Below are 22,923 nucleotides of genomic sequence, written 5' to 3'. Positions count from 1 at the left end.
CGCCAGGCTCTGAGGTTACAGAGGGTCCAATTCACAGGGTAGGCTTTAATGGAGCTGGGTTAGCTGAAAAGTGTTGAGCCCGCCCTGGGTCCAGGAGGGCCATTATGACACTCTGAGTACCTTCTGAAGTCCTGACCAGGGAAGAGGCCTGGGACTCCCATCTCTGCTCACTTCCCTGGGAACCAGCACAGACCAGGAAGACTCACAATGGAAATGAGCCCAGCACAGATGCCTCACAGTGACACCAGTTCAGGAGGTGGCATAAGTGACAACTTGACTTGGTCACCATGGGGTGGCCATGGAAGGCAGGGTTGTCCAGTGAGCCGAGAACTGCATTGTCCAACCACAGGCCACTCAGCTCCCTCTACAAAGGGTCACTTTCCCACACTGTGGAGGACACCTGGGATGTTGGCTTGTCCATAAGAACTAGAAAAAAGGCTCAATCTGTGGTCTTTCCATGGTGGAGACTGTGGAGGAGCATGGAGGACAGGCACAGTGTGGCCCTCTAGGGCCATGGAGTGTGTGGACAGATCATCTGTGACCCCTCCCCCCTCCCCACTCTCCTGCTGACCTGCCCTCTTCCCCTGGTCTCACCTGGGTCTATGCAGGGAGGGGCTCCAGCAGGATACAGAGAGCAGGAGGCTCATCCCTCTAGAGCCACCCCAAAGGAGTTCCTGTCCCTTGGGCATGAGTGACGGGGGCTTCCTGACCATGCCAAGCCTGGGTGCAGTAATGTCCCTGCTCCCAACATCTTGACACTCAGAGTCATTTGGGAAAGAATCGCACACTTCCCTCTGTTCCTACAAGGACGCTGCCTGACAGAGCAAGAGGAGGATATGGGGCAGAGACCAGAGGAGATGGGGTCTCCAGGACAGCAGCTTCGTGAGGCATCTAGATCATGCTAAGAACTCTTTTCTTTAATTTCCTTGCTGATCTATTTTATTTTTATTGCAGTGAAACTCATATGACACACTATTACCCAATATAAAATTGACCACTGGGTGGCAATTAGTGTCAGTGTGCCATCCTAAAAACCACCCTTGGTCTCAGGACACTTTCATCTCCCTGAGTAACTCTGTACCCAGGAAGCCATGACTGCCCAAGCCCTGACAGCCACCTGCTTGCTTCCTGTCCCTGGGGCTGTCCCTCTCCTGGAGGCTTCCTCTGAATTGCACCCATGGGATTGGACCTCTGTGTGTGCCTTCTCTCCCTGAGCATGCCATTCCAGGGTGCACCTGTTGGAGCATGAGTCAGGACTTCCTTCCTTTCAGTGGCTGAATAACTGGTGTGGATATCCCACCATGCTTGTCCACTCACCCACTGGTGGACATCTGGGCACCTGGGACTCGCGCTACCATGAGCAGCCTTTACCCAGGTCTCTCGTGTGTCACTATTGCCTGAGTTCTCAAACCCCAGGGCGCCTCTTTTCCCTGGTGGACAGGAGCCTTTCTGAATGGGAGGGGGTCTAACAGAAGAGTGTCCCTGTGGGAGGGGTGCTCCCTTGAGCTGGACACCCCTCCTCGTCACCAGTGATTAGCGTTCCCCTGCCTAGAGGCTGTCTGTTTCTCATGGCTGGTCTCTATGGTCACTATGCAACCTCAAGTCCTGGGCAGCTGCTTCCCAAGGGTCATAGAGGGGATACTTGGTTGGCTTGAATGTCTCGGGCCTCCAGAGCTCTGCTCCACAAAGCAGCAGGCAGAGCCATACATGTAGGGGAATGGAGGGGGGGACTGGTGACATGTAACCCCAGACAAAGGAGAGCTGTGGAAGGTGACAGCTTGTCCTCATCCTTGAGCCAGCCCCTGGCAAGTTCTCCACCCAGCAGAGGGATGCCACCCTTTGTTTCTCTTCTTCCTGCTCTTACAGGTCCTCTTGGAATGTGACAGCAGTCAGCTCCTGGGGAAAGGAAAGTGACAATCATCTGAAGGCCGACTGGCCAATATCCTGTCTTTTCATTGCTAAGTTGTCACCTCTTTGCTGTTGTTTTTATGACTTTGGGAACAATGGTGTCAATAAATTCAGATGAACACAGTTTTATTTTTTAAAAAAAGCATGTGTTTATTGCTAAAAAATACAAATCTCTGAAAACTTACCAAAGACAGCAGCATATCACTTCTGCCACTGCTCCCCTGTTCTGTCTCTGCCTCTCACACATGAACACACGTGCATGCACACACAGGCGGGCACACCATAGGCACAGCCTCAACACCCAGCAGAGGTCAGGCTGAAGCTGAAATTTAGGTGACCCTGGCTTCTCTGCCACACGGTGGAAGAAGCCCCCTGCCTTTCCCCCAAATATCTGCAAGTGCCTAGAGAGAAAATCAGTCTTAATATTTAACAGCTCATTCATTCATCTGTCCATCAGATAGCTACAAGTTTAGTTTATCTGAGCCATGCTGCTCTGATGGCTGGGGACAGGGAGGGGGAGACAGCAGGTCAGACCTCCTGGGATTGCACCTTCCAGCAGCTGTCCCTGCTGGTCCCATGCAGCCCTTGCTCCTAGACACCCAGATGACAGCACAATTAGCGGTGAGCTCAGGTGTTGACTGAACAGTCCAGATTCAAATTTCTTGGCATCATACCCTCAGTTCAAAGAGAAATGGAATTTCTATCAATTCTCGAATCCTACTCATATCTGTTAGAATTTTTTTTTCAAGCTGCTTATCATTCTATTAGTAGTCAGAGAAATAATAGTTTTTACTGCATGCATGAGTGTGACTGGGAGTTTTTATTTCTGCCCTGTATGTTTTTATTGATTTTTACTGAAATATTGATCTGACTGTACATACTGCAAGCTGGGAGGGAATTCATTCAAGTACGGGGGGATTTTTGTTATTATTATTGTTGCCTGATTTGCTTTGCCTGTAAATTGAGTAAAGGAACTGATTCTAACTTCATTTATTTCCTATTGTGGCCAGCTCTTAAATCCCCAATACTTTCCACACTACAGAAAGGACACTCGCTCTGACAATAAAACAAGTTCAAAGTCCTGGATCCATTTACCAGACCACCTGTGATATTTCTTCTCCGGGCGCCACAGTTTGTGGTTGCTAACGTATTTCTTTGGCTGTATAATTTTATAATTTACTTCCAAGGTTCAAGGGCTATTATTTTATATTCCAAACTGTTCCCGATAATGTCCCAATACAGAGTATGTTTGATTTTCGGGACTAAAAATCTATATGTTTCTTTGAGAACTCACTTTAAAATCAATTCCAATGACTGTATGATGAAAAATACTTAGATTTTTGAATTTCTCTGTGAAAGTGAACATGCTTCATGCTCAGGCATATTTTCTACATTAGCAAAAAGGGCCTCAGGTCTCATCAGCGTGGAACTGACTCTCTGAGGCTGATTGCTAGCCGTCTTTGTTTTGGTTTTATGTGGACGCATTGGTGACATCCTGCAGAACAGGTGTGTAGTCCTTCTCCTTGGACGTGGCTGACCTGAACCCTCTGGACCGATGCTCACTGCCTTTGGGGCACTCACAGGCTTCTCCACACACATGAACTTGCACTGGAAAACCCAGACCTTCCCATCATTCCCCACGTTCAGGTCTCAGCCGGTCACCTCAGTCTGTTCCCCAGCCATCACCAGGGTTCGTCTGAGATTTTGACTTTCAGTCTTGACTCCAAGATTCGAACCTCAGTTTGCTGGAGCTGCAACCATGCCAGCAGCCCTCACAGGGCTGGGGAGTCAAGTGGACATTCCTTTCCTTAGTCCTTCTTTATTGCCCTCAATCCCAGTGATTTTGGGGGGAGAAAGTCCAATTTGCAGAATAGTGGGGTGAGGGTTTAAAATTCCAAAATGGAGATTTAGGGGCTTAAATTGTAAAATTAGGCCATCATTTTTTTTTTCTGATTACACTTGAAAACTAACAGAGTACAGAGTTAGCTGGAACATTTGGCTTACAAGTTGGATTCATGGGGAATTATTGGTGTCCACTGTGTGTGACCTTGGCCCTCAGCTCTTAACTGTCTCCAGCTGTGAGGTGGACTTTAAAATGTGGATTATGCAAGGTGTAGACAGGGCTGGAGGCTTTGCAGGACTCAAAGTTTTACAGGGCTTGGTCACAGAGCCAGAGTGGGAAGAGCTGAGCTTACAGGGTGGAGGTGGTCCCGGTCCAAGAGCTCTTGGAGGCCTGGTCATGTCTTTCCTGGAGCAGGCCTGTGTTTATACCTGACGTCCTTCCAAAAATAAGCCCAATTTATGTCACCAGTAAATCTTTGTTCCATTAACATATATTTGTCAGAACAGTTTTCTTTCCTCTTCTAACCGCCAAGGCTAAATTGTAACTCTACCTTTCTCATGCCTGCCCAGCTCTGCCTTTTAACTGCACCCAACCCAAATGTAATGAATAAACCTTGGGCCAGACTTTCAGAGCTCCTGACCTATAAGCAACAAGACAGCTATGCAATAGAAGAGGTGACATTTAAAGAAAGGGAAGAATCTTTCTCAAATGCGACCCGCCAGCACAGAATGTATTAATTTTCCAAGTGCAGGCCTTGTTATCTTCTGACACCCAGGTTTGGCTGATATGTGATTCTTCGCCTGGCAGACAGACTGGCCGCAAGCTGGACCCGTGTCCAAGGCCCCAGGTAATTACTGTTAGAAGCTGGGTGCTGAGTAGCTTGCCAAGAGGTGCTGAATCCAATGTGGGAAGGCATACCCAGTGCCCTTCTGAGTTGACAACAGGAGTTTCCTGAAAAAATAAAAATAAATAATAATAACAATAAAATAAAACTGGTGGTGACATGGAATCTGTGTCTCACCGCACTTGTGAGAAATGTCTGAAGATTTCCAGCCAGGCTGCTTGCTCCTCTCCTGCAGGTTCCAATATTAGAGGTGTCTCTCTCATTGATCATGGCTGAAGGACCACAGTCTCCTAGGGACACACACAGCCAATTTTCAGTGATCTTGTTAAATCTCCTTCCCATTTAAAGATCTGTAGATAAAAAACGTTTTATGGCCAAGCAGTGGTTTGTCACAGTCTCCTGAGTTAGTGTCTATTTTCTAAACTCCAGGAGGCTCCTCTGGAAAAAACAGCAGGTGGAGGCTGAGGCTGCTGTAGCTAAGACGGGCTTCACTCTGCCAGGAATCAAAGCTCATGGGGCTCCAGTACGAGCAGGGAGGAAACACCTGTGTTTTGGAAGCCCTTACGGTTTTTCTGAGCATCTGTCAAACGATGCTTTCAAATGCTCTGGAAAAACACTCCTCTTATAAAAGATGGAGCTGAAAACGTGGAAGCACATGTGACTGCTCCCCAACCTCATTCTACGTGGTGGATGAATGAGGTATCAGACTCTCAGGTGCTCACAGGGGCCACCAGTCATCCGCCAGCTGTAGATGCTCCTGGTGCCTGAACCTGAGCCTAGGGAGCCCCCAAATCCTAACAGCAAAGGAGGGGCTGGTCATGGGGATGACCTCCAAATGCCTGCCCTGTACCCACTCCTTCAAATGTCGTGTTCCCACATGTGGCAGAGGATGCCGATGACCCCAAAAGTCCACCCCAGCCCTGGGAGCAAAGGAGCCCATCCTTCCCCAGTTCCCAGGAAATCCAGATTAGCTCAACCCATCTAGTTCCTTTCTCTGCTGGGATTGGTTTAGGGCTAAGCGTATGACCCAATGCCAACCAATAAGATGTGAGAGAAAATGAGCTGAGCAGTCCCTGGAAGAGGGGATCCTGGTTCTGGGAAGGAGACCTGCAGTGCTGTTTGACCTAGGGACCCCCCCTGGAGCCAAAGCAGCCATCTCCCAGGGCCAGGAACCCAGCTGATGGGCTGAGGCTGGAGAAGCAGAAAGGGGGAGGGGAAGCTTATTTACAGCTGCACAGTAACCTTTGCCGGGGTCCCCACACCTGAAGACATTCTGATACGTGAGATGCTGAGGTTTCCTTCTCATTGGGCTGTTTGGGTGGGTTCTTCTGTTATCTGCCACTGGAAGGATATTTGGTAAGGCTCTGCATTCTCGTTAACTAGAAAGACTCCTGGGTGACCACAAGAGGCCCTTCTTTGTCCTCCAATGCTAAGCTCTTTCTGAGTCAATGCAGAAGGAGGAAGTCTATCAGTTGACAAACCCCCAGCCCCATCCTTCTCTGAGCAGACACTGTCCCGAGGAATCTGCCCTCTTAGGATCCCTCTGAGCGGTTGTCCATGCTGCGTCAGCCACCAGGCGTGGTCCAGCAGCTGCAGGAATCTTCTGTGGCACTGGAGTTGAGGAGCCAGAGTGTGGGGCATTGCCAAGGGATGAAGGGGGAAGGCTGATCCTACTTGAAGAAACCACAGAAAGGCATGGAAGGTTCTGGGCTGTGAGAATCTCAGAATATCCATGCACTCTTCCTGCCTGCAGGAACTCTGCAGGATCTGCAAGGGATGCTTGAGGGACACTGCATCCTGGCCAGAACTACATGCCCCACCCTCCCTGCCGGCCCTTTCTGGGCTTCCAAGGCTGCCTCCCCATCAAACCTTGACCCTGACTTTGCAGAGACCCTCACGGGAAGAATTAGCATTCTGCTTTCTTTTGGAAGCCCGGGCACGACTCTCCCAGTTGGAACACTTGCTGGTCCCTCCTGGTGAACAGGGCTGGGGGACATTTAGGCTGATGGTAACTTTCCAGTAGATTCTAAAGACTGGGATTTTCCCAGTGGGTTCTGGGGTGAGGGTGAGAGCAGGTTGACTCTCAGGTCTGGCCTTTGGATTTGGACTTCTGAGCTCTGAGAATTCAGTTCATATATCAAGGAAAAGCCACAAAGTCTTAGGAATTGTAAGGAAAGGGAAGGTGACAGGAGATAAGGAGGAAGAGGAGAATAAGGAAGGGAAAGAAGAAGGGAAGGCCTTTGATGAGATTGCAGTGTTCTCCTCCTGGGCTTCTTGTCCTGTGCTCCCATCAACCTCTTTCCCTGCTCTCCCTTCTCAGAACCTTGTGGACTGTGAGCAGGACACTCTGAGCCCAGCTAGCAGACTGTGTCAGCTGTGATACAGAGTCCATAGTTCTGTCTGTGGATGGTGGAAAAGCTGATTCTGGGACAGAGGAGGACTTCACTACTAAGCCCCATCGGTAGCACCTTTTATTTTAAACTTTGAGACAGGGTGTCACTAAGTTGCCTAGGGCCTCAGTAAATTTCTAAGGCTAGCTTTGAACTTGAGATCCTCCTGCCTCAGGACTCATTTTGGTTTGGTGACATTGCCTTTGTAAGTCCAGCCTCTCCCCTTCAAAGGAAGTTTGCGAGAGCCCTGAGCTTGTACGGCTTTTGTCCTTATGTGAAAGAACTCCTGACCTCAAGAACTAAAAAAAAAAAAAAAAAATTAAGTCATGTTGGTTTAAGACACTAGGAGCATGGCAGTCTGCTTCAAATAATAACAGGAGTTGAGCCGCACAGCACCTCACTGATTTGCCTAAAGCCACTCCACGGAGCAACCTCAGGACCAGGTGGAAAGCCCTGCTGCAGAGGCCTCCCTCTGCACCCCGCCCTCTCTGCTCCCACTTGCTACCTGCAGACTTCCAGTGCTAGAGCCGAGCACCTGGTATAAGAGCCCCTTGCTGGCTGGCATCCACCTACTCTGACTTTGCTCTCCTCAGTAGGACCACCTACACTTGCCAGATGTGCACCTGACCTTCCCAAGCCCACAAGCTGCCCCAACGCTAAAACCCTCAGTGCTTGCTTTGCTTCTGCTTAGGGGGAAATCTTGATCACCAGGCTGCAGCTGTGATGGGCACCCAGAGACTTTCCCACTCCAAGTTTGAAGTCTTAAGCTGATAGTGGTCAACATGAAGTGCCTTGTAGCTTCATTTTAAGTCTAGAGCACGGTGTCTTGTCTCTAACATCCAAGTAGGATGTTAGCCGAGTTCCTGATGCAGTTATTCAAACATGTGGGACTGGTTAAATGTACAGTGCCCTTGAAGGAGCTCTGGTGCAGGATGGGGTAAGGGAGTGGCCATCTCAGGATGGACAGATCACAGCAGGGCTTGACACACATCTGTAGGCATTTATTGAATAATGTCATGGCAAAACTTCATGACAGCTTGCATGTACTGGGTTTCTTTGGGGTGAGTAGGGGAGGGTGAAGGGGCTTCCCATCACCCACCTATGTTTTTGGTGGGCAATGAATTAAATTGACATAAGGCAGGGCTGAAGCTTTATGATATTCTGAGCCACAGAAAGGAATAGAGATCGGGGCTTCTGGAGAGGGTGGAGACAAGTTCTCGAGGGTGAGAGAAGTGTATGGTGAATACAGTTTGCCCTGTTGTACAGCTAAGACCTCTCAGGTGACAAGCTTTCTCAGGGAAGCCCCTGCCCGACACAGGTACTTGGGCTAATGTAGATTTCCTTCCTAGATAAATTTTTTTTCTTTACCAAAAGGCAGCTTCTCAGAGTTACTCCTATGTCTTTAGTTTCTCAAAAGAATTATCTCAAAATAAGCAAAGACATTCCTATGTGGCAGCATGTCCTGTCTGCAGCCATGTCGGGGGGGGGGTGCGTCCTGCGTCCCACCCTTAGTAAGGAGGAAGTTCCGGAACCAGGCAGTGGTCATGGTCACACCACACTGACCCTGTCCTTTATGCCTTTGAGTTGCTCACTTTAAAATGGTTAAATCAGGAAATTTTACATCATGTGTATTTTACCATGATCAAAATAAACCCAGGAAACCTCAGGTTCTAAACAGAGCAGCAGCTTCTTTTGACTTAGACGATAGGTCTTTCTCCCATCCTGGGTCCCTCACTGTGCACCTGCTACAGGCCAGCCAGTTAGAGATGTCTGGGGTACAGGGCAGGGCAGGTCTCTGTTGGGGAGTCCTTCACACCCCAGTGGAGGAGAGAGACCATGTGTAGTGGCCACAGAAATGGAGACTTCAGAGAGCGAGTGTTGGAATGACCATAAAACCAGGTGCGTGAGGTTAAGTGTGAGGTGGACAGCGAGGCCTTAGGGCAGAAGGAGAGTGATGGTCCTCCTGGAGACCACAGATGTCCAGCCCCTCCCAGCCACCTGCCTCACCCAGGGAAGCTGCAGGTGGGGAGCTGAATTCTCCCTGGAGCCCCAAGAAGGAAGGACTTCAGGTCCAGAAGTAGTGAGAAGGCCTGGGAGGTGGGGTGATGTGGAATGGAGCTGGAGAGCGGCTGGTTAGGGGCGTCCAGTCCAGGGGTCTTCCCTCATTCCCTCTGAACAAGTCTGTCTGCATGAGCCCCATTAGATAATGTACTTATCCCCAAAGAGTGAGTCTCACCCAGGGAACTTGAGGCTCAGTGACACCCAGTAAAGGGGAGGGTGGGAGGGGAGTGCAGATGTCCCCAAACAAGGGTTATTCATTAGTGGTACCAGCAACTATGGAAAGAAGGGCTCCTTGTCCTGATGTCGGCCCAGGTGTCAAGGAGTGGCAGTCGGAACTGGCTTGTGGGACAGCCATTCCCGGGTTGCAGGCCTCTGGAGGGAGCAGAATCCAGCAGTGCTCTCCATGTGAGGGAGCGCGTGACTTTGCCCGGCTCTGCCTTCTGAGGCGCCAGGTGTCTGGTCCACAGTGCTCCCTGCAGTGTGTGTCAGGGGCTCTGGGGGACCCCATTAGGCCTTAGAGGCTCTCATCCTCTCTACCTCACAGCGGGGGACACAGGCTCGGGAAAACCCATCACTTGCAAAGTCCAGGCAGCAGACCAGGCCTTGTTTCCAGGCAGGGTGGCCGAGGAGCCCATGGTCTGGGTCTCTGGGTGATACGACACCCTCCTAGCCACTCCCCAGACTCCATGGAACGCAGGCCAGAAGCCAGGGATGGGGTGGTGTTTCCGTCTGAGCTGTTTCCACAAAGTGCTTTGGGTTCTTTGGGCTGGAAGTCCAAAGGAATGGCATCTCCAGATTTGGGGGCCGGGGAGGCCCCAATTCCCAGTTCACAGGCCCGCCCTCTCACTGTGTCTTTGTTGGTGGAGGGCCAGGGAGCTCCATGGGGCCCCTTTTATAAGGACACTAGTTCCATCATGACTGCTCTGCCCTTATGACCCCGTCACCCCATGAAGGCCTCACCTCCACATGTCCTCATGCTGGGAGCTGGGCCTCCACAGGTGGACTTCAGGGGGCTCAGACCTTCAGGGCTCAGCAGGTGGGCCCCTAGATCACCAGACTTAGGTGCTTCCCATTGGGGTTGAGGGGACCTAACAAAAGTCACATTTCTTGCTCAATGAACTAGGAATGAAACATCTTCATGTTTCCAGGTGCAAATCACTGGGAAGCCAGGAAGAGGATCAGTGGCCAAGAACCTGGCCATGACACCTTCCTGCTGGACTCCTCCTCCTCCTGCCCTTCCTCTCCACTCCTCCCTCCACCCAGTGGTGGCCATTGGTCTAATGACCACTCATGGACTCTCTCAGAGTCCACAAATTATCTGCTCATGGATGAGGGAAGAATTCTCACCTCCTCCATTCCAGAGGCCATCACTGAAGACGAGAGTCGAACGGAACCTGCCCACCTTTTCCAAGGTCAGTCAGTGGCCATGGTGGCCCTCAGCCCCCACTGGCCTCCCTTTTCCCCCACTCTGAACAATTCTGGATATTCTTGTTTTAATATAAGGAGAGATGAGGATTGGTTCTGGAAAGAAAAGGTGGCTACAAGGAGGAGGGCGGCGAAAATCACTCCTCATTAGCTGATTACAGTCCTTCTGGATGTCCTGCAGCTGTGCTTCTGTACACAGCAGCTCCAGATTGCACACGGTGAGAGGAAAGTTTAACAATATCATAGAAAATCTATTTATTCCCGGCTGTCAGTGCGGACACAACCCGCACTCCTCATACCTGCTTAACAGCAAGTACTGGGAGGACAGAGCTGCTCTCAGCAGAGGCTCGGAGGCTGTGACCCAGCTGTCCTGCTCCAGGGGTTGCCTGGTGTCTCTCAGGGTCCCCATCCCATTTCTGAGAAGCTGACGCTGGGATGGGAAATGCACTGTTGGAGATGATTCTTTCCTCTCAGGACGTGGCGGACACCTGCTGGTTTTGTCCCTCTGCCATTTTCCTTGAGGATGACCCCCTCTGCTGTGGTCAGTCCACAAGGGCCAGGAGGCTGACCCAGCATAGCTCCAGAGAAGGAGAAGATTCAGGACCCACAGTCCCAGCCAGGAAATGGATTCAGCAGCAGCAAACACTCAAAGGAGGCCCTTTGTCCTCCAGCTGCCCGGCTGCCAGGCCATCGGGCTGTGAGCCCGTGGGTGATTTGCATCCTTCACCGAGAGTCTGCTCCCACAGGCCCAGCAGCTAAGCAGGCATGGGCAGGTAGTGGCTAAGGCCATTGTTTGTTCATGTGGGCCATTGTTTCTCTATGGTGGCACCTACAACTCGTCCTTTTGCCTTCTATGTAAAAGCCAAGCCTCCTGCAAAGTCCTGTCCTCTTAGAGAGCTGTCCCTCACACCCCTTCTCTTTCTTTTTCTATTTACCTGTTTCCCCCTCCCTGAGAGCAGCCTGGGGGTGCGGTGTACCCAGCAGTGCACAGGTGGAAGTGAGGTGCTCTTCAGGCAGCTCACCCCGACTTTCACCCCACTCAGTGAGCGTCTGGTGCCAATGCCCAAGTGAGCTTGGGTCTACATGTGCAAATGGCAGAGGCTCCATCAGCCTGGATCCCTGAATGACTGCCTGGAGCCAAGTCCCTGTCCTCCACCCCACACCCCTACACCAACCAGACTTGACCAAAAAAATTATAGACGTTGAGGAGACAAATGAAAGGACATTTTAAATGCTACACCCAGGGGTTATAAAGAGCCGAGGAGTGTGTTCAGCTTTGCTCTGTCATGACTGTCTGTGATAACTGCTGAACTCTGCCATTACAGGAAAACCACAACTGCAAAGCACAAACCAATGGGCATGGCTGTGTGCCAATAAAACTTTATTTACACAGTCAGGCCAAGGGCTGCATTTTGCCCAGGAGTGCTAATTGCCCATCCTTGCACATGATCCTCTGCTTTTGCTTCAACAGGGAGGCTGGGAAGGTATTGGCTAAGGCCAAGTCCTGTTCCTGCATGGGAATTGGAGCTTCCATGTCTGCCCACACACTCAGTGGAAAGGGCAGGCAGCTGCCTCCTGACCTCCCTGCCTCCTGCCTGGGGAGAAGGAATCTATCTGGTAGGTGCAATTGCCATTCAGAGCACCCCCCATCCCACCTCCTGCCTCTCCTCTGCTCTCCTCTGAGCCCTGTAATGAGAGCTGAGATCTGGGCAGGAGTTTCTTCCAGAGGGGATGAGAGCCCCTAATTTGCCCACAGATAGAGCCACATCTTCTGATCTAGCTCATCTCATGAGAATGCAGATGGCTTTTCTTCGCCCTATAGGGCTCCTGTATCCATCTCTCACTTTGTGCCCACGTGGGTGGCAGGGCAGGGGGCTTCTGCTCTCTTTGCTCCAGCTGAGTTTGGCTAACAGGAGGCACCAGTGGGGAACAGAAGTGAGAAGAGGGTAGGCTGGGCTTTCTGCCCTGGCTCACTCCTTGTGACAGCATTTGTCCACCAAAGGCCACAACCCCTCCCTGATGGCTCTGTCCCAGTGACCACTTGTCCCTGTTCCAAGAGCTCCCCTTGTTCTCCACACTGTTGTTTTATTTCCTTAAACCCTGACCCCACCTGTGTAAGTGTCCCTTTGCATAACATGGCCACTGTGCATTTCCTGTTTGCCAAAAGGGGAAAGGGGACAGAGCATCCTCTCTAATGACTGCTCCAGTCCTGCCTCTTGATCCTGTGGTGGGTTGAACAGTGGTCTCCGAAGTGTATGTCCACCAGAACTTCAGAGTGTGGCTTTATATGGAAAGAGGATCTTTTTTGCAAGTGTGATTTAGGAAGGAATGGAGATGAGGTGTCCTGGGTTAGGAGGGGCCCTTCAGCCAGTGAGTGTCTATGTGAGTAACTAAAAGGCACACAGATCCAGGGACAGGCTGTTTGAAAACAGATACCGAGATGGAAGCCTGCAGTCACAGGCCAGGCACATGGGGAACACCAGGTGCTAGAAGGGGCCCCTCTTGAGATTTGGAGGGAGCTCAGCCCTGTGGGCCCCTGGCTACAGAGCTGTGAGGGAGTGCATTGTGTTTCAAGCCACCTGATTTGTGGAAGCTTGTTGTAGGAATCCCCCAAACAGCACAGCTTCTAGCTGACTGGGGCCACCCAGCATCTCTGGGCCAAGTCTGGATTTCTCACCTAAGGACGGCAGTGTTTTATCCATAGGTGACACTGATGAGGAAGGTCCCTTTTCTTCAGGATACTTGAGCGTTGTGCTCCTAGGAAAGAATTCTGTCCCCACGTCAGCCCTGCCATCATCCGGCAGCTGCTGAGCGCCTGCCCAGCCCGGCCCAGCCCTGTAGGGAGGACAGCTCTGCTGACAGCAGCAACTTTGAATCTGCTCCAAGACCCCAGTTGCCCTACTCCTGTTCTCCCCTGGGTCCAAAGTGTCCTTTTGCTTGCTTTTCATTTATGGAGGCATCTCAGGCACCTTGCTTCCATTCAGAGCCCAAATCAGGACAAGCCCCATCACAGGACGCTTGTCAGCCATGCTCAGCCACAGGGAAAAGCTTCTGAGAGTCCTTGAGTCTGGCCCTTTAAGGTGCCAGGGAGTCTCAGGGCTGTATGTCTTTCCACATTAGCAGGGACCCAAAGCGAGGAAAGAAGATATATAGCAACTTTCCCAGGTGGAATTCTGTGAAAGTATATCTCTCCTAAATTCCATGGGATTAGGACAAAAACCACAACGTAGGAGCCTGGAAACCCACAGGCCCACAGATGATTTTAAAGCTTGTTTCATATCTTACAGGAATTGGTAGCCCACATCCACGCATGGTCTGTTTTACATAAGAGTCAATTCATCTGTCCTGCCCTTCACCCCAAGAACAGTTGGCCCAAGTTGACCTATTAACTGGGTTGGTGCATGCCATGTGCCACTGCCCCCTCCTCTCCCTACTGTCTGACACATGCCCTACTGGAAATAGTCACCGAGCCCAGGGGCCTCTCTAGATTGGAGTCTCTGCTTCTCTAACACCTTATCCAGCAAATATATGCTGAGTATGTGAACCAGGCCATGTGCAGGAAATGGGGTGGTCAACCAGGCAGGCAGGGTCCCTGCCTCTGCCCTCGAGGGCTTACCACTGTGTAGGAAACAGGGTCCTCATATAATGTGACAGGGGAAGGAACTTCAGCCTCTGGAATGCCATCTGGAAGACCCAGGATGGGCACGTGTGTCCTTCTGTGTGTCCACTTTTATTCTCAGTGGCATGGATCAGGTCCAAGTCTGCAGTAAGTTCCTGGCCCCACATTAGCTGTGCTTGATGTTCTTAGTGTTAAGTGAATTGACCCTCCTGAGCGCCCAGCATCCTCCCGACCTCCCGACCTCCCAAGCACTAGCTCAGGTTGTTTGTACTGGAAACAGACCTCAGTTTTGGACTTGATGTCTGTAGTTAAAATTCTCACCAAGCTGAAACCCTTTAGCAAGCCTCCAGGACCTGCAACCATAAAGTCTGTCCCCTGAGTCATCTGAAGGCTAAGGAAAGTCCTGTGATTTTAAAGTAATTAATTGTCTGATGTATTTGAAGAAGTAAATTGTCTTAAAGGAACTGAGAGAGCCTTTTAATTAGGGGAGAGCCTGTGTTCACCTAGCACAGGGTGATGTTCACAGAATCACCCTGTTATGTCCCATGTCTATTACTCGAATGGCTTAGTTCTGAAGAGCACCTCAGCCAGAGGACTTAGACTTGGATATTCATCACCTGTGAATGCATTTTCCTCTCTTTTTCAGTGTGATCTTCAAGACAATCATGGAAAATAGCCATCTCCACAGCTTTTGGGCAGGTAACATCTTGCCCAGGAGTTAGATGTGACAGTGAGGCATGCCCCACCCCCCGGGGCCAGTGTCAGGCAGAATCCCCACCACGGCCAGGAGGTGTGGTTTCCTCTTGTCATCCCCAAGCCTCCAGAGCTGTGCCAGCTCTTTCCCTCTCCTCCTGGCCCTTGTCTGTTTGGAGACCACAGGGTGGGAGACATCTGTGGGTGCCTGGGCCTTGGCACAGAGAGACCACCCAAGCCGGATTCTGCAGTGAGTCTTTCCACACTCTCACCTGGCTGGAGGATGTGTCCTGGAGCCCTGCCCAGCACTCCCCCTGTCCCTTCGGCTCATGTCCAGTCTCTGGGCTCACAAAGCCACTCCCCAGCTGACTTTGGGAATGTTCTCTCACACTCTGGGCTCTGTCTTCTCTGAGCTTTTACATCCGCTTTGAAATTGACTAGAAGATGTTCCCCAGGGACACAATTTTGAGAGCCAACATACACTTTAATACTGTGCTGCATGCACAGGACCCCGAGGGGTACAGTAGGTATGCTTCTCAGAGGTGGGGACTCCATCAGGTGGCCGAAGGCTGGGAGACCAGGGCTGAGGATAAAGGGACCAAGGAAGCTCCCTAAGGTGAAGGAGGAGGAAACAGGAAATGAGGAAGATTCTCTCCAGGTTGTCACCAGGGAGACCACCCAGCCTCCTCTGCCATCTATCGCTGTGCCAAAAAACTGACCACCAAGTGACCCCCTGGCTGCAAGTCACTCAGGAGTCAAAGTCCCTCATAGCAGCCAAAAATGGCCCTACTGTCCATCAACTGGTGGATCAAGAAGACACGGTCACCTATAGCAGGGCATTGCTCAGGCATGAAGAGAAAGAAGTGGGGCAGGGACCATCACATGCCAGAGGATTCTTTTCATGTGAAAATCCAGAAGAGGCCAGTCCTTACAGATGCAAAGCAAATTAGTCCCCACCAGGGCCCCGGGGAATGGGGAGAAGCGAGGAGTGACTGGGGGTGGATGTCCCTAGGTTTCTTCGGGGACATTAGGAATGTTCTGAAATCAGACGGTGGTGAGGGTGCACACAGCTTTGAGAATCAACCTATAACCACAGAATCAAGCATTTAGCAAGGGTGAATTTGGTGGATATGCAAATTATATCTCAACTTAAAAACGAATTCTAAGCCCCAGGGTTGTGGGTTTGGGGCCCAACCCAGGTCACCTGCTGACTCATGGCTCAGGGAGGAGCGGGGATGCCTCCTCCCTCACAGGCTTCCATGGAGGCACATTCTGGGGGCCTGGAGTCTGGGGTTGCACTCACCCCAGGAATCACACTCCTCCAGGCAAGGCCCCTTCCCTAGGAGCCATAAGGGAGGAGAGTGGTGGTTGCAGACAGAGACCCGGAGGACAGCCCTCCAGCAGCAGGACAGGAGGGAAGGCCTTCTCTGTATGTTTCCAGAGACTTTGATTTTTAAAGTAACAAACAGGCAATGCTTAAAAAAAAATAAAAAATAAAAATAAAACAATGCAACCAGCCAGAGAAGGGTTCCATTTCCAAAGGGCTTATGTGGTCACCCTGGACAGCCCCATACCCTGCTTCTGGATAAGCACAAAGACCACTGACTGGCAACCTAAGTCCATCTGCAAGGCTCCATCGGCCAGGGATGTGGAGGAGTTGGGGGCAGATGTCTCAGCACCCTGCCCACCTTTACTCTACCTGCTGCCTTCTCATCTCAGCCCCACCCTTCTGCTGGAGCAGGGACAGAACCACTGGGTGTGCAGCTGCCATCCTCGTGTGATCTAACGTACCCAAGTGCATGTGATGGTGGAGGCCGGAAAACAGAGCCTGCATCTGGGACAAAACTGAGCTCTGCAGGAAGCCGGCAGCCACACCTCCTCCTGCCATGTCTTCAGATCAACTCTCATTTGTTCAAGGGACAGCTAGCCGGTGTTCTGTTTGTCTCCTGTGAAAGTCAGCCTTCTGTGGCTGTGACCAAAGACCTGGTGGGAACAACATAGAGGAGCAGGAGTTTATCTGGGGCTGGTGGTTTCAGAGGTTCAGTCCGTGTGAGCCGACTCCATTGCTCGGAGCCCAAGGTGAGGCCGGGCATCGTGGCAGGGCATCATGGCAGAAGAAAGTAGCTCAGGATACCTCAACCAGGAAGCAGAGAAAGCCCTGCTCACCAGGGACAAAGTATAAACCCAAAGACATGCTTTGACCCCCCAGCCACACCCTACAGCCTACACTACGGCCAGTTAATCTATTGGTGGATTAGTCCACTGACTAGGTTAAGGTCCTCATAACCCAATCATTTCACTCTGAAAATTCTCTTGTTGTGTAACAAATGTGCTTCGGGAAGACACCTCATTTCTAAATCATAAAACCTCCCAAAAAGAATCCCCCCTGACAGAATAGGCCTGGCCCTTTCTGCCGTCCCTAGATGATCCAGGGTGCCCGGACCCCATTGCGGGTCTCTACTAGGGGTGCGGGATGTGGCATGAGCAGCTTCTGACCTGCTCGCTCCTGCTCTGGGCTGAGAGAGAGAGGGAGAGCCGCTTCTCCAGGATTGTGGCTGTGGCCGCTCCTCCATCCTAGTCTGGACTGTCCTCTGGCCTCCCGCTCTTCCCTGCCTGCACATCTGAATTCAAGACATCAATGCCCAGAACAAATCCCATCATCTGCTCTGTGCATCTGCTGGTGAGGCACCTAACCAGGGCAGATAGGTGGTGTGATTCCCTGGCGCTCACGGGCCCTCTGAGCAAAGTGGTCCTAGCCTCATGTTCATGTCATAAAGCGGCCCAGCACTCCAACCCCATAGGAACTTGGCTTTCCACCAGAGTGAGGCCTTTCCACCTTGCATGTGTGTAATGAACTGGAAGCACTGGGTATGATGACACAGCCCAGGGCAGGAACCTGGCAAGCCTCTGCCCCACTCCATGGTACTGAGGAAAACAGCCTGATGGCAGGTGGCCCTGGAAAACCCCAAAGCCTGACCCAATGGGAGCTGGGAGCAGAACAAGTGGTTGTCAGTCTTCTCAGTGGACCACCCTGGTTACCTCTGGATGAGTGGCAAGGTGCTTGGGTAGTCCTTGCCGTGAACTGAGAACCAAACAGACTGGATCTGTCTGGGAAGCTGAGCCCACACCTGGGGTACTTAGCGCTCACATGAAGGGCCATCTTTAATTATGGGAAAACATAATTAAAGCCCATTTCCAAGGGCACCGATAAAGCATCTGTTACTCACTGATGGAATGAATGGAGCCAGAGTCAAATCTCTATGGCATATCAATGGTGCTGCCTGGCAGCATTAATCAGACAGCTGATTAGCTGAATTCAGTGCTGATAAGTGATCATGAGATGCAGGCCAATTGAGAGCAGTGGGTGGGTGCTGCATAGTGTGAGCGGCTGCCTGGCGCTGGCTCTCCTGGTGGCTGGCTTGGCACGGCTCACGTTGTTGGCTCGCTGTGCTTTGACATGGCCATCAGGAGGCTGGCCAGAGGTTGAAGGCTCTGCTGGTTTAGGTCTCTTATGACACGCTCTAGGTGTGGAGGAACTGTACCAGTGGGTGTGACCCACAAATGCCCGCTAGGTGTAAAACGTTCCCCAGGAGGGTCTCAGCAAATGATGCTTCCTCCCCTCTCCCTGGGAGAGGAAAATGGCAAATAATAGGTACTGAATTTGGGGTAGAACAGGAGTCCAAGGCCTGCTCTGTTACTCTGATAGCCAGTGGCTATCCTCCTCTGGGACCTGGTTTTATCATCTATGCAGTGAGACAATCGATCACATCTGGCTGGGCTATGGTGCTGGATTGAATGACCTGATTTTCTTCAAGGACCAGGTATGTACGTACCCCTCTTCTCGCCCCTCCATCCCATCCAAGTTATTGCCTTGAAAATAGTTGCTGCAGGGCAGCCCGGCTCACGAATACCTGCAGCTCCTGCAAAGGAAACCAGAAGAAATTAAAGTCTCAGGCATCAAGGCATTCCCGGGGCATCTCAGGCCTTCCTCACTTGTAGACACAATTCAAACGAAGCTAGAGAAATCAATTGGCTGCAGCAGGTCAGCAGCAGAGCAGGGCTCTAGAGCCTGAGGCTTCCAGGTGCTACTTGTGGGTGTCGTAACAGAAAACAAGTGATGTGGTTTAAGTGGCACTGGGATTTACCATCTCATTCGTAGAAGGGCATCAGTGCCAGGGCTGAGCCCTTATGTACGTGGCATCTACAGGGGCCGGAACCAGTCTAGGTGATATGAGCCTAGCTAGCTACCTGCTACAGGGCACGAGCACCCAGAAAATAACTGGAGTGGCCTCAGGAGGGGGCTTTGAGCTATATTTCTAGGAATGGAGCCCAAGCCACTCAGAGCCCACCTACGGAACTGCCCCCCTTCCCCCCACCACATCAGAGCCGCTGCCTCTCCTGCTAGGAAGTGGGGGATGGCAGGTGGGCCAGATATGGAGAGATTCACCAGGAGGGGCAAGAGATGAGGCCCTCAGTCCAGCTTCCTAGGCTCTAGCCAGAGCCTCTCCCTGGCAGGGGCTGGGTCTCCTCATTCTTATCCAGACCCCGGGTGGAGCCTCCCCTAGGACAAGGAGGGTGGAAAGTGGTGGAGGTTACCAAATGGCGTCAGCACACCCTTCCCAAGATGAAGCAAGCAAACTCTGTGGGTTGAATATGGTCGTCTCCTCCAAACCAGTTTAACCCCCACTGCAGGTATGAGGAGCGTAGGGACTCAACCTGGCTGTAGTGCTGAAGGGCGGGGCCCTGGGAGGTGAGTGGGACTCCATAAGGCCTGATCCAAGTTATTCAGAACACACATCATTGTCTTTGGGGATGAATTGACTTATACATTTCTTGAGAGTCTATCTCCTCAACCAGAATGCAGGATCTATAAATGCAGGGCCTGTGTTTTTGTTCAAGCTGGAATCTGGGCTGACAAATAGGTAAGAAAATGACAAATGATTGTTGAATGAATGAATGAACTGTCAAAAGGCAAAACTAATGTTCCCCATAGAGCTGCAACCAGGAAAAATGATACAGTGTCCAGAGCAACAAGAACTTAGAACTTCCTTTTGTGCCCCATTCTTTGCTTTTACCTCTAGTAGGAAGCAGCAGAGTCAGACCTTGCTGTTGAATTTGTAGGATGACCAAAGCTTTTTTATGAGCCCAGCATATAGCCCTCATTTCCATGTGTTCAGTAATTTATTATGTATAGGTTTTATTATGTGTAAGGAAATCCTGGCCAAATTAGCAAGTTCTGTCTTTCATTTTATGCAATATTAGCAATTTGGAATTTAAACACAAACAAACAAAACATCTGAAATTGCCTCTGACTTAGGAAGGAACTCAACACATGTGGAAGCAACAGGTTTCCTTTTTCCAATAACTCCTCTCTCCTATAAATCATGCTAATTGTTTCCATGTGCCCACAGCCTGCAGGGAGCTTTGCAATAGTCTTTGAGGAGATTAGTGGTCTCCGATTTCCTTTTGAAATTCAGAAAAGCATCTAGAAGTAATTTAAGTTAAGGAATTAATGATCTTGAGGTTAAATAATACATGACTTTAAAAAAATAAACACAGGAAACTCTATTAGCCCATAAACCTCTAGGTTTGCACCTCCATTCCTGTGGATTTACCTAACCAAGATAAATGACAACGTCATCCCTCAGATTTGTTGGATCTGTATTTTGTTTGATTGATTTTTAGAAGACAAATTAAATGAGGTCCCACAGTTGGACTTGCAGAGGGGGAGCTCCCTGTTTCCTAGGTCTACTTCTGCAGGGATGAGAAAAACAACCTCTGGGATGCTGGGAGGCCTTGGCCCAGTGTGCAGGGCTTTGTTACAAAGCAGAATGGCCACACAGTCAGGTGGGCTTACCAGATTGAAGGTCATCTTCCCTTTTTTTAAAATTTCCCCTTCATTTTGAGTGGCTACATATTGTGTTGTGGTAGGTTCAATTTCCTCTTGTTTTGTTTATTTGCAGGGTGGAGTCCTTAATCCAGGGACCACATCTGGCTTTGCACAAGAAGAGCAATGTTCTGTGCCAAAAGGAAAGTGCCAGCGCAGGGGAGGGGCAGCTGTTGGTCTGCAAGGGAGAGCAGGGGAGGGGAGGCCCCAATCCAGGGCTTTTATTTTTTGTTCCTATTATAGGATAGGAGGGAGAGAGGATGAGGCAGATTCCAATCCCTCTGTCAGAAATAATGGGAGATGTTGTATTTCTCCCTGATGGCGGGAGGCTAGGAACATTTAAATGAAAAATATTTATTCTCCAATGACTTCCAGGCTTAAGAAGAAGAAGAGGAGGAGGAGGAGGAGGAGGAGGATAGCTAGGCACTGATTTGGGCAATTACCAGCATAATCCACTTAAAAAATTAAGTCGTTACTCCCCAGGCCTATGAGAACAGACCTTTTGGGCATGGCCGGCTCTCCAAGCTAAAAGAGAAACAATGAAGCATCATATGCTGCAGCCTGGGCCTTAGAATCTCCAGCCCCACCCCGCGCCCCCAGCAGGAAGAGGCTCCAGAGTTAGGGGTGCTCCAAAGACCTGGGGACAATTTCTCCTTGTGCGAGACTCATATTCCCTTGAAGCTGAGTTGAAGGACCTTTCTCCTTTATCAATCAAGGACTTCTTTCTTCCATTTCAAAATTCTTACCTTAAGGGCGCGCGAAACATAACCCAGTCGTCCTTCCTTCTGAGGTTGGTCTGAGCTCACCTAGGGTAAGAGCCAGGAGCCCAGGGCAGGTGCGAACCACCAGGACCCGGGTGCTGTAGCTGGTGCAGGACTGGGCCAGGTTTCTAGTCTCAGAATCCATCGCCTTTCGCCCCCAGACACCAGAGGGAGCCGGATCCCGCCCTCTAGTTGCTTGCACCTGGTGGAGGGGGAAGGTAACAAGGCAGAGACTGCTCCAGGGTCCCGCAACTCGGAGGGGAGCTCTGGGAAAACCTGAGAGGATGGAGAACAGGTCAGGAAGCGGCAGCGAGGACAGTCCTTCCAGATCCGTATCCGCAGAGAAACTGCTCTTGCAGAACAAGTCTGGGGCACGCGTGTGTGGCGGCAGCGAGCTGAGTTTTATTTTGTTCCCCCCCAACAGTTAATAAAAAACACATGCGGCGCGACGTGCGAACCCAACGGAATGAAAGGATATGCAGTGAAAAATGAGTCTTTCTTTCCACCCTTCGTCCAGTCCCCTTCCTGAAACTGCTAGTGCCTTGTGTTCTCCACGCACCATGCTACACCTAAGCGCATCTGTGTCCATCAGAGTTCCTGCGCTGCACGTTGCTTTCCCCACTAAATAATGCTTCTGGGATATCCTCCTTGGCAGCCGCATATGACTTTTAAATCCAGATGGCTCCAGATCTCAGAGCTAAAGCGAGGAATGGCTTGAAGTTGATGTTGGCGTGTGACGACCACCGGGTCCGCAGTGAGCACTGGAGGCAGCGACCAGAGGGTCCAGCTCCATACTGCGTGCAGGGTGCCTGGGAAGGACACTGCCCGAAGGCAAGCGGCTGTGAACACGGCGTGTTGCGGTACTAGCGTCGCCCCCTGCCCTAGTCTCCACTCGCTTTCCCCGCCTCCTGGGTCCTCCCCACCCGCAGGCGCGCTCCTTGTCCCCGCCCCCGCCCCCTCCATTCATCATGAGTCGTTGGCGGGTCGGAGGTGTAGGGCCGGATGGGGAGTATGGGGCCAGGTGGGGGGTGTGGGGCGGGGCCTGGGCAGAGTGGCGGGGGCGGAGGTGGGCGGGGCCTGGGGGCGGGGCCGCTATGCCAGGCGCTGAGCCTGGTGTTGAGCGCGCTTCTGGGCAAAGGTCAGGTCAGGCTATCATGAAGTTTCATGGATCCCGGTGAAAGCCGGACGAGGGGAGCCTAAACATGGGGTGCAGTGGGGACATTGACAAGGGCGCCGGTCCCATCAGGAGCCCTCCATGGAGCGCCCAGCAGCCCCTTCCCTAGAAGGGTGGATGGAATTGGGCGCCTGGCTGGGACAGGATAGGTGCAGAAGCTCCAAACCCAGTACCCTAGACCACCCCAGACCCTTGCTGCCTCCGGGGTGAGAAGGGGGCTTGATGAGGGGGCACTTTCAGTGCGTCCCCCATTCCTGAGTTCCGCGGGGACCAGCATCCTGCTACAGCAGTCACATTGTTGAGCCGGGTTGCTTGAGA

General features: G+C 51.4%; 1 long non-coding RNA gene across 1 annotated transcript; it reads right to left on the bottom strand.

Moving 5' to 3' along the window:
• Positions 1-11,835: 11,835 nt before the first annotated feature.
• LOC120892056 (uncharacterized) lies at positions 11,836-22,348 on the bottom strand. Its single transcript, XR_013434897.1, has 3 exons — positions 21,417-22,348; positions 18,617-18,703; positions 11,836-16,766 (listed from the first exon to the last, which is right to left on the bottom strand). It is a non-coding gene; the product is annotated as an uncharacterized LOC120892056 (long non-coding RNA).
• Positions 22,349-22,923: the final 575 nt, after the last annotated feature.

This window comes from Ictidomys tridecemlineatus, chromosome 2, assembly GCF_052094955.1.
Source record: "Ictidomys tridecemlineatus isolate mIctTri1 chromosome 2, mIctTri1.hap1, whole genome shotgun sequence".
Classification (NCBI taxonomy): domain Eukaryota; kingdom Metazoa; phylum Chordata; class Mammalia; order Rodentia; family Sciuridae; genus Ictidomys; species Ictidomys tridecemlineatus.
This window is presented reverse-complemented; position numbering and strand designations above follow the sequence as displayed.